The following is a 12,541-nucleotide window of genomic DNA, read 5'->3' on the forward strand; positions in this document are numbered from 1 at the left end:
TGACCATACCAAACTAACAAAACACACAGAGACACACATTCAAAGCAGAGCTTAGGGAAGGGAAATAGTTTTTGGATTACTCCCATAATCCACTGACCTTGCTGAATGGAGTTTCTAGGAGCTGTAGTTAAATAGTAAATTTTCCATTATTTGGTTCCAAGCACATTGCCTTGCTCATATTTTTAATGCTGCTGATGGAGACTTAGATTGATAGTACAAGGTATTAACACACATCCTTGTTCATTGCAAATAAAATAAAATAAAATAAAAATGGGCACTCAAGGAAAGCTGTTATACGATATACATTATTCAGCTTTAGAAATTGAGATGTGGTATTGGCACACATGGTACTGGCCAATATGTTGAAGGAAGTTGCCTCATAGCCACAGAAGAGATATATTTGTCTCAGGCAGTGTGCAGAATTTACACAATGACTTACTCAGCCAATAAACAGTTCATACTTTGTCATCAAAACCAGTTTTCCAGGAACTTGAAAAACCAAGAGGAAAGTATCTGCCCTTGAAAAGACAAGTTATGTACACACTGACTATGACCATAGGACAGTTCTTTCCACTCTTGGGGGAACAGGAACTGCAATATGGTGGAGAGGTATGAGAAATATTTTGGGAAAAAGCAGGTATCTCTCCCCCACCCAGAGCACCTTATTGCTCAAAGGGAGTAAAACAGCCAAGCAAATCATGTGTACCTTCACAGCTCCAGCTGTTTGCATGGAATGAGATAATTATGCGACAAGATCATATGACAGAGAGAAGGAATATTGCTCAGTGGTGAGCCACATGCTACGCATGCAAACAACCCCACATTCAATCGTTGGCATCACCAGACAAGTGCATGGGATAGACACCTATTTGCAACTGTCAAGAGACACTGCCAATAGTTAATATAATTCATAATTCACATCTTGGTACTATCCAGATGCTCTAGGATACAATTCCTAACATTACTGAGAATTGGCCATGCTGGCTAGGGCTGCTTGGAGTGTCAGTCTAAAACTCTAGCAGGCACCAAATTAGAGCAGACTGATACAGACAATACACTACACTGACCAGTGGTCTGACTTAATTTTTTATTTCTTTTCCAATCCCATTATTTTTCCTCCATAGGTGGTTTTGCTTAGCTAACTTGGGGTGACGTTCAAGATCCCCCAAATGTTTTAAACTGTGAATGATTAATGCAGACAGAGCAATCTCTGGGAGAACATTTGATGTGCCATGCCATGACAGGCACAGGAAATTTTATGCAAAATGTTATGCAAAAGGAATTCTCCTTTTATGTTCAATAGAGATTGGTATAGTAGTTTGTGAAGAAAACATATTCAACTATACAAGATATCATATTTGAAAGGAATTAAGTAGAAAAAGTTATTTGTTAAGTTGGAAATGTGTTGCGGTGCTGTACACCGCTGTGATCTGCTGTACACCGCTGTGATCCTTGGAATAGCGGTATAGAAATAAAATTTTATTATATATTATTATTATTATTATTATTATTATTAAATTATCCCAGCTACATTTCTTGTTATGTGCTGTCAAGTCACATTTGACTTATGGTGGCCTAAATACCATTAAGGCACCAGGTCCTGTCTAATGTTGGAGACTAAGCAGGGTCAGACCTGTTTAGCTCTTGGATGGGAGACCACCAATGAATACGAGGTGCTGTAGGCTATATTTCAGAGGAATGAACTGGCAAAACTAACTCTGAGTATCCCTTGCCTTAGAAAACCCAGATATTCACTGGATTGCCATAAATCAAGAAACAACTTGGACACACATGCACACACATCTAGGAGGTCCTGTTATTAGCAGTCTTGCTCAGATCTTGTAAACTGAGGTCTGTGAGTGAGTCCTTTATTGAGTTTATCCATCTGTAATGGATTCTACCTCTTTTCCTACATCCTTCAACTTTTCCTGCCATTATTGTCTTTTCCAGTAAATCATGTCTTCTCTTTGCCTCTTCACTTTGTGTTCGTTTTATTATTAATATTATTATATTTATTTCTATCCCACCCCCAATTGGGACTTAAACAGCTTTTAGTTGCCTTAATGGAACCGATTCAACAGCAACTTGTTTTATTATCAATTTTGAAATCTAGTTCTACAAACAAATGAAAAAATGAAATTTTCAATTAAACATACATTATGAATTTTTTCTCCAGCTCCATTCATCCTAACTGAAGATGAGAAAGAGAGCAATAAGCATTTGGGAAAAGGGGAGACTAATTTGGAAGAGTTGTTGTTGTGTGACTTCAAGTTATTTCTGACTTGTTGTGACCCTCAGGCAACCCTATCATAGGGATTTCTTGGCATTATGTGTTCGGAGGGGGGATGGGGTTTAACACTGGTCACAAGGAGAAATTTGTAATTAATGTAAGTAGGATTATGTATGGTGCCTCGAGGAAGAAAACTCCATAGAGCTTCCCCCTTTTCATTCAGTTTAACTGGCCCTTGAGGCTTTAATGTCACAACCAACCACCTCCTGACAAAGAAGCTATGCGGACTTCCTGACAGGTAACCTGTAAGACAGGTTGCCATTGAGCAACATCAAGTTATTTACCTTCAAGGGCAGAGAGTGGTATGCAGCTGATTCACAAATGCATGTGCCATGAGACATGCCATGTGAATGGCCAAAAAGAATGATGTGGTCTACTTCTGTTACATAGCAGTGATTCTTCAACTGGCTGTTTATGACCCAGAAATGAGTAACAGCCCAAATTATGGTAAGTGCGTTGTCCATAAACTATAATTTTGTTTTGTTTTGTTAGGCTTTATTAGGCCTCATATTCCTGAAAAGAAACAGAGATATACACCCCCAACAGCACAGAATTAAAGCCATACAGAGAAAGAAAATGTGCTTCTCTGGCTTTCATAACTGTGCAGGAGAATGAATTTCAGCACCTGAATTTTTTCTCATTGCTGCATGACAAGCTGCACTTGACAAAATTCCTTCTTCTGTAGAGTTGCTAAAGGATCAGATGGGTTGAAGATCACTGCTGTGGGGATTAAGGAGGGAATTTTGATCAAAGTTCAATAATTCTTTTTTTTTTTTGGGGGGGTGTTCTGGTTTGTTGGCGCTGAGGGAGGTTTTGTTTCTCTACCATGCCTGAAGGGTTTGCTCTGATTTTTGATGGATTACTTTATTATGTTGTTATTATGTACACACACCTTATATACAACTATACACACAAGCTAGGGCCTTTTTATTTGGGCAGGTTTTAGTGGTTAAACTGTTGTCATAAAAGATTTTTAATCCAAGTAGGTGCAGTTGTCAAGGCTAGTCTAGTCACAGTCGATCAAGAAGTGACCCAGAAGCCATGGGATCAGCCAGAAGTCAAAACTGAAAAGCAAGTAGGAAAAAAAATCAACCAGAAAGCAGGATTCAGAGCAAGCCAGAAATCTTGGCCTAAGAATAATATAGATGAAGAAACACACCAGAGTTATATATACTAGTGCCAAGTGTCTCTGTTGTCAGAAGTGTGTTAATTTGATGCTGGATGTTATTCTAATTGTTAAAGGAGTTTTCCAGGTACTGCACCTATTTTGGCATAGGTGGCATTACCTTGGATAGTGCTTTTAAATACTGGAATAAAATCTAAAGTTGATTTACCAACACCCCTAACATGGATGCCACTGGCTGCCACATACTGAAGGCTGAAATGAAACACAATGCTTTTTCCTGTCCAGGAGGATCCTGTGGCCTACCTAGATCTCCCTGAAGGCACATAACTGAGGAGCGGCTGCTTACAGCACACTGGCGGCCTTTCACATGACACAGTTATAGCACTATAATTCCACTTTAACTGCCATGGCTATGGAATTCTGGATTTTGCAGTTTAGAAAGGCTTATTTAGAATGCTCAGTCAGGCCCTTATCAAACGGAGGGTTTTGCAGCTCTGATCCAAAGCCACTGTGAGTCCAACCATGTGAATTCACGTTAAAATGTGATGTATTATCTCATGTGATTGCTTTCGGGGGGGGGGGGTTTCATTCCGAGGCAGATCCACAATCAATCCAAAGTGACTCCTGATTTTTGTGAATTTAGTAACAAGCGAATTCACAAAAATTGTTTCCAAAGCTCACTTCGATTTCAATCCGAATTGTTCTGGTGTGGAATGCAACTTTGTTTCCGTCCTGGTACACCCCCCCCCAAACCTCCAAGGTTCCACATTTCCCATGATGCTGCACTGCAATTTTGCCCCATTTGCTTCCGGTGCTCCTTCAAGAACACAGGGCACGTTTGGATGTAGCTGACAGGGATGAAGGGAATGAAACAGGATGGAAGCAATGGAGGCTGGGGGGGGGAGGAGCAACAAACTCCAGCTCCCAGAATTCCACAGCCTCAAGCCAAGGACCTCACAACAAACTCCAACTCCATAGCACTGAGCAAGGACAGTTAAAGTGGAGTCAAACCAGATTATTTCCCCAGTGCAGATGCAACCTAAGAGAAGGCAAACTGTTACAAAGGGAAGGAGAGTGAATTGGATTCAAGGAGGTGGTATTTTAGGGAGCATGAATAATAAGGGAAACTGGATCATTTCTGCATTGCTCCAAAATGGGTCTCCTTCAGATCCAAAGGATTTACTTCAAAGTAAAGCTGCAGTTTCTACACTGATTATTTTGTAGTGAAATTTTTAATAATAATAATAATAATAATAATACCTTAATAATAATAATTTATTATTTTTAAAATAATAATAATAATAAGTTATTAGTTTGGTGAGGCACCAGAGCTCTCTGGCAGAGAAGGCTCAATGTCTCACGACATTACAGTTCCCAGAATTCCATAGCACTGAGCCAGGACAGTTGAAGTGGAGACAAACCGGACTATTTCCCCAGTGCAGATGCAACCTAAGAGAAGGCAACTGTTACAAAGGGAAGGAGAGTGGATTGGATTCAGGGAGGTGGTACTTTAGGGAGCATGGAAAATAAGGGAAACCAGATCATTTCTGCACTCCGCCAAAATGGGTCTCCTTCAGATCCAAAATATTTACTTCCAAGTAAACCTACAGCTTCTACACTGATTACTTTGCAGTGAAAGAATTATTATTATTATTATTATTATTATTATTATTATTATTATTATTGAAATGTTATTATTAATAATAATAAATTTTTCTTTCACTGCATAATAATAATAATAATAATAATAATTTTGCCAGTGATACATTCAGATGAAGCAGAGGGCATTTAGAGACAGGTGACACATTCAGATGAAACAGAGGATATGTAGGGATAGGTGACATTCCCTATCATTCCCGTGAGGCTAGCATTCATGTGAAACTGGAACCAGAAAGTGGCCCCCTTCTTCACCTCGGAAGTGCAAAGATTCACAATGCGTTCAGAGCCCCACTGAGCATGCGCAAGGGTGCCAATTCAAATTGTTGAATCCGCATGGTATGTACCAGTGTGATAATTTAATGTGCACTCGCTCCACTTTGACTGAGTAATCACCACAATTTCATTCTTCACATGTGATAATTCATCACGTGAATTGCCTTGGATTCGAATTGACTCTGCTTCCCCCCAGATTGGCTTGGGATTGGAGTTCCTGTCTCATGTGTGATAAGGGCCTCAGAGAGGTACTGCCTCGCCAAACTACTGAGCCCAGGATTCCAGAGGTGGTAGCCATTGCATTTAAAGTGGAATCATAGGACTATAATTGTATAGTGTGAAAGAGCTGTAGGTCATCACACAGGCAGCTGTATTCAGCAATCACTGGGAATGATATTATTATCCCATAGTAATATTATTCTCATACATGGACAGGATAATAAACAAGGATAGTTACTGTTAGCATTTGAAACCTTCTTGTCAAAAAATGAGAAACAAATACCCAATCTAGCGTTCCTCAGTCTGGTGCCTTGGAGATGTTGTGGATTTCAACTCTTCATGGACCTAGCAAACATGACCAATGGTCAGGAATCATGGGAACTATAGTTCAAAAGATCTGGACAACACTAAGTTGTGGTAGGTTGACTTACAATGAGAGTACTACCTCATAACATCAACACTGCCCTGAGAAAACTGGAAAGGAAGGGCAGACTAAAAATATGACTAATGAATAAACTAATTAGAGCATGTCTTCTAACCTTGGTAGTGTTTCTTTTTGAATTAGAATTTCATCCAGTGCCCACACCCAGCTGGGTTGTTCTTGGACAGTCTGGGTTCATAGCTGCTTGTATGTAGTCTTTTAAAAATCTCTGTTTGATACTGTGCAATGGCATATTTTCAGGTATTAATCACACATGACTATCACTTGCTTATTAGTTGTTACTTATAATTCTCAGTCTTTATCATCTTCATACTGGTAACTCAGTTCTGGGAAACTGAACACCAATTATTCCCATAATAAGGTGATGGATAGAAGCTACAGGACTCTCACAAAACATTTTGCTGCCAGAGGTATAGGTAAAGGAAACACAACACTCATACCTTATCACAGACAGAAACACTTAAGACTTTCAATGGTAGGGAGGGAACAACATTCTCTATTGCATTTATGTGAGCTTGGTTAGGGGTTACCAGAAGTTTAACTAAGGGGGTGCCAAATGAGGACAGTGCTCCTCCAAAAAAGTGTTCTGCCTCCAGATGAAAAATCTCTATTCATTCCCCAAATTTCAAGCATTTCAGAAAAGGAGACATTATTCAAAATATTTCATCTAGAACTCTTCTATTTGCTGTGTTGCACTCCATTGGTAACCTTGCCTCCCCCTCCCCCTCCCCCTTTGGATGTTTAAGATGTGACCAGGATCCTCCATCATCAGATGTAACTATGATGATAGAGCTCCAGCATTACTGTTAAATCTGATGATGATATAACTCCCCCAGAAACCTACCCTTTCAGTCTGGGCATTGAAGACTGGGGTGTTGGGAAATGACATCTGCAGTGATCTCCTGGTTATGGGACACATTGAGAACAGACAACTGGAGAAATCCCTTGCAGTTCCCCTGCAACTGCTTGTCTCAATGTGCCCTGCCACCAGGTGAGTGCTGCAGGTGTCATTTCCCAGTATTTGGATATGCTTGTACACTCAGGTCCCCTTCAGTTGGTGTGTTACAAGACTAAAATAGGTTTTGAAGGCTACATTTAGTCACTGATTATCATAAATGTGAATCCCTAGCTGCTACAATAGCAACAATTTATCATTTCTTACATTCCTCTCCCCATGGACTGAAGCAGGGAACAACAGATTAATATACAACAGATAACACCAGTTAAAAACGTATAAACCAGTTAGAACACATAGCATCAATTTAAAATAACAAGAACAGTACATGTTAAAACAATCAATCTACAGTTTAAAATTCATAATGAAACATTTACAATTTAGGCCTGCTAGTTTTTAATACTGTTTTAAATTTGGACAGCATAGTTAGCTGTTATTCCCCAGTCTAAGGACAGCTGAAGAAAAAGTCTTCTAGCTGACAGTTGCCAACCTAGTCCTGGCTGACTGGAGTAGATGTCCTATAGGGGACCTGAGTGTACAAGGTGGATTATAAGGGAGCAAGCAATCCAGTAGCTAACCCGGACCTAAACTTTGTATGGCTTTAAAGGTAACAACCAACACATTGTACATTACCTGGAAATTAATTGGCAGCCAGTGGAGTGATTTTAATATTTGTGTTGTGTGATTTGATCACTCCTAGATGTACCAGTGAGCAAGTGCTGTATTTGAACTAACTGAAGTTTCTGAACTTGGTATTTGATTTTTTAAAACACCTTTGCCTGATGAAGAAACCAAAGGAGCTTCAAAAGCTTGCATAATGTATTTTGTGCATTTTGGCTGATTGGTCAAATAAAGGTATCAGTGTGGATTTGGATGTTATTGTACTAAAGCAGAAGTAGAGCCAGTGTGCATCATGTGAGCAAAATAATGCATGCGGGCTTTGGGAAAATGTGTGTGTTTGTGTGGGTTGGCCTCCCAAAACTTTAATGTATGTGTATATGCAGTGGGCTGCTGGTACCCCTGGTATAGGTTGGCTCAGTCTGTTTCTTTCTCTCTCTCTTCAGAAGTATGGTCTCAGAGGTGGCAAATAGGTAAGTAACATAGCAAGCTCAGTTAAGCCCAGCCAGCACTACTGGGTCCCTGACTCAGGTTGATGAGGATGGGCAGGAGCCTAGGAACAAAGCCTTCCATATGCCATTGAGGCAGCAGCCTCACCGTAACTAAGGTAGAGCTGACACTAATGGCCCTTTCATGCTACACAACTACAGCACTCTCATTCCACTTTAACAGCTGTATATGCATCCTATGGTACCCCAGCATTTGTAGTTTGCTGAGATGCTAGAGCTCTCTGCTAGAGAATTCTAGATACTCTCCCTAAACTGCTGATTCTTAGATTCCAAAGGATGGAAATACAATAGTTAAAATGGAATCACAGCTCTATAACTGTGTGGTGTGAAATGTCCCTAAACAGGATAAGTTTTTTTTAACTTTACATATCAAACAAAAGATTCAGAAATGGGGAAATTTCCTTTTTTAGATGGCAATGCTTAGAATTCCATGCTGCCCATGCAAACTGGGGGACTGTAGGCACTGTATCAACAAAAAACAAACTTTTCCAAGTTTTGTGTGTGCCTAGTATATTGGAGCATTTGCAGCTCGTGGTATTTTCTGAATCAGTTTCACAAAGATTGCTGAGAAATCCAATCATTTCTCCTTCTTGGGTGTGGAGGCCTCAGCTGGCTTCTATCTGCCCCTCTTTCCAGCATTTCCACTTGGGCCCTTATCACACGAGCAAAATTTGAAGTTATCCCAGGGTCAATATGAAGGCAATGCAGGGACAATCATGAGGTTTCAATCAGGAACCATCTTAAACACAAGTGGGGGTCTTTCCAGGGTCATTCCAGGGTTAGGTAAATCCTCTTTCCCCCTGAATTTACCTAACCCTGTAATGATCCTGGAATGACCCCCAATTGTGTTTAAGATGGCTCCTGATTGCGTTTGGCATCGTGTGATAAATAAACATGAAACCCCATGATTGCCCCTGCATTGCCTTCACATTGCCTTCACATTGACTCTAGGATAACTTCAAATTTTGCTCATGTGATAAGGGCCTTGGATAATCTACCACCCACCAACAGATTCCAAACATGTTAAGTCACTACACATGTCCTTTCTGTGGCCTTCTATGGTGAGACAATTTCTGTTAGTAAATAAACCAGATGGTAAATAAACATAAAGAACCTGGCTGCTACTACTAGAATGTGGTCTATACAATTAGACTATGAACAAACATGAAGAGATATGCAGCCAGATAGATCAATGGTGGTTGGGAGAGCCTGCATGCTTTTCTAAGCTTTGGAAAGATATTAACCCAGTTTTCCTACAATGTGTGGGGTGGGTTCACACAGTGTAGGAAAAATGTGCTAAGATCTTCTCAGAGCTTGGAAAACTTATTTTTTCACCAAGCCACCATGCAGTCTGAAATGGTTCATTATGCTAGACGCTGGTAAATGTATGTGAAGAGAACTGAGACACACCTATGAGATTTTTAGTAGCACAGCCTTCTGTTTTTTCCCCATATTCATAATGTGGTTGATACCTGTCACAAACAGGATTTAATCTGCTTTGGTTAACAAAGGAGCTGATTAATTGACATAACACCAATTAAAATGAACAAATACAGTGCCATAAGCAGGAAATTAGTGCATTTAAATCACTGCACCACCCTGGTTTCCATTTCCTGACTAACTCTGCATCTCTTAAATGAGACATTGTCCAGACAAGATTAGATGAAAGCAACTATTTAAAGTGTTGCACTTTTCAAATGCCATGATTTATTTAAGACATCCATACCTGCTGGAGGGTTTTGGGAACTGTATTCCAACAAGTACCTTCTCAAAGATCTACTATCTCCCTCTCTTCTGATCTGGATCTCATAACTATCATTGCATGTAGTATTGCATTTGAGCAAGGATGAGAGTGGGGAGGTCAGAGAAAAATCAGTTACCTGGTACCCTTTCACAGTACACATTTATAGTGTTATGATCCCATTTTAACTGATAGGACAAAATCCTATTGGATTTTGAGGCTTGTAGTTTGGGGAGGCACTAGGCATCTCTGGCTGGGAATTATAAATACCCCTCTCTAAACTGCAAATGAGAGTCAGCATGGCGTAGTGGTTTGAGTGTTGGATTATGACTCTGGAAACCAGGGTTGAATCATCTATTCAGCCACGGAAACCCATTGGGTGACCTTGGGCAAGTCACACTGTCTGAGCCTCAGAGGAGGACAACGGCAAACTTCCTCTGAACAATTAGTACTCTTTTCTGTGTGTTTGCAGAACAGATGTTTAATTATCTGTTTTAGAACTTTTTCTACTCTCATCATCAAACTGATTGGTCACTAGCTGCCCAGATTCCATCTCCCCCCCCTTTTTTTGAAAATCGTGATAACATTTTTAGTTTATACAGAATTCAACTGTTCACCAAGAATTCTCAAAGATAAAACTTCTGAGATTACTCCTGCAAGGTCCTTTAATATCATTACATGCAATTCATTTCATTTAAAGTAGTTAGGCATTCCCATGCCACCTCTTCCCCTATCTTGGGATAAATGTAGCTAATTGCAGCCCACTCACTGAAGCATTTATTCTATTTTCACCAGGCTGAGCCCTGTTTTCCATTTGGAAGAAGACAGAAGAAAAGTAGGTGTCGAGCAGTTCTGCCTTCTGCCGTATATAGTATTGCCCCATTTTCTGCATGAAGCAGGCTTGCTGCTTCTTTGGTCTTCCTCTTGTTCCAGAACCAACTTCCCAAGCTTTTAAAACAAACAAACAAACAAACAAACAAACAAACAAACAAACAAACACATTATAACCCCCTTTGTAAACTTGAGCTCATTCTGAACTCAAACAATCCTGACTTTCTCCCTACAAATATTGGCTACTCATTAGTACTCTTCCTTGATTATTTGCTCTTCCTTCAATTTCTTATTCAATCTTCATTCAAATGCTAGTTCAGCTAAGGAGTTTATCACACATGAGGAATTTCTCTTAATTTTGAATGAAAAGAAAGTGGGGCCAGAACACATTCACGTGAATCCGCTAGTTCAGCGAATTCATGTGAATTCGAATTGCATTCGAACTGACTTCCCATTGCCCAAAAATAGCATGCCACTGCCCGAAATTGCTTGTGGTAGTCTATCACGCTATAACATAAAACTCCATGATTGCGTTCGGACTGACTTTCCGTTGCCTGAAATTGCTTGTGGTAGTTTATCATGCAATAATGTGAAACCCCATGATTGCGTTGAGATTGCCATTGGATTATACTTCCAATTTCCCTTGTCTAATATACTCCTAAAAGTTCCTTGTGCAGCCAGCCTGTTTTCTTTAGATGTCTCCAAGCTTTCTTTCTTGTTGGAACCAACTGATATTGTGCCTTCAATATATCATCTTTAACAAACTTGCATCCATCATTCACTCTGTTTCCTTTGAGCATTTCTGATCATGAGATTCACCCAATGTTTCCTTAAGCTGAATGAAACTACCTCTTAACAAGTCTAGATTGTGTACAGCTCACTGCATTCAGTTTTACCTTTACTTCCCCATTACTTCCATTTTGTTGACAGGTTCTTCCTTGTTCATGAAGATAATTCCAAAAGAGTTCTTCTATTTTCTATAAAATGAAATTGTCATGAAGACAAGTTAGGAGTTTGTTGGACTTTAAATTCTTGGCAGAATTTGACTTCCAACAGATAATCAGGGTAGTCTCCAATTACAGTGGGCCCTCAGTACTGGCAGACTTCAAATCTATGGATTCAAGCATGTGCAGATTGACATACCCCATATTTAACAAAGGTGACATGGGTGTGCTGATGTGGATAATACTGTATGTGACTTGAGCTTCCACATTTTTCCCATCCACAGGTTTGTATGTGGAACTAAACCGCCATGTGTGGGAAGCACCCATTGTACTGCAACAGCTCCTTTTTGAATGTTTGGTAATCTGATCAAAGAGGGCATCACTCAAGTCTTTGGTCTAGCTTGGAGATCTATAGCAGATCCTCATAGTAAAGTCAGTTGGTCCCTTCTCCTAAATTTTTACCCAGATGTTCCCAACCTGCACTCTATATTTCAGGCCATGGATCTCTGGTGTACACATCCTTAACATACAATTCTGCTCGTTCTTCCTTCTTGTTTGGTCTATTCCTTTTCAATAGGCTATGTAGCCTCAGTTACAATATTGAGATAATCATTATCATCCCACCAGCTTTCAACCTATTAAATCATATTTGGCTTCCTATGTTATTGGATTCAAGTTCATCTTGTTTATTTTCTGTTCTTTGTGCATTAGTATAGACTATAGTGATGTCTGAAACCATGGGTCATTCCCTCTAGGTGCTTCCTTACTACTTCTTCCTGCATATTAGTAGGTTCTCACATCACCCTCACAGTTTCCCATGTATCATTAGCAATAATGTCCCCAAATATTTGGTGTCGCCCTGTCATCTGAAATACTACCTCCTTCCTTCTCAGGATTCAGCATAAAGCCATCCTAATCATCTTTCAAGACTCCT

Source organism: Sceloporus undulatus, chromosome 3 (assembly GCF_019175285.1).
Source record: "Sceloporus undulatus isolate JIND9_A2432 ecotype Alabama chromosome 3, SceUnd_v1.1, whole genome shotgun sequence".
Taxonomy (NCBI): Eukaryota; Metazoa; Chordata; class Lepidosauria; order Squamata; family Phrynosomatidae; genus Sceloporus; species Sceloporus undulatus.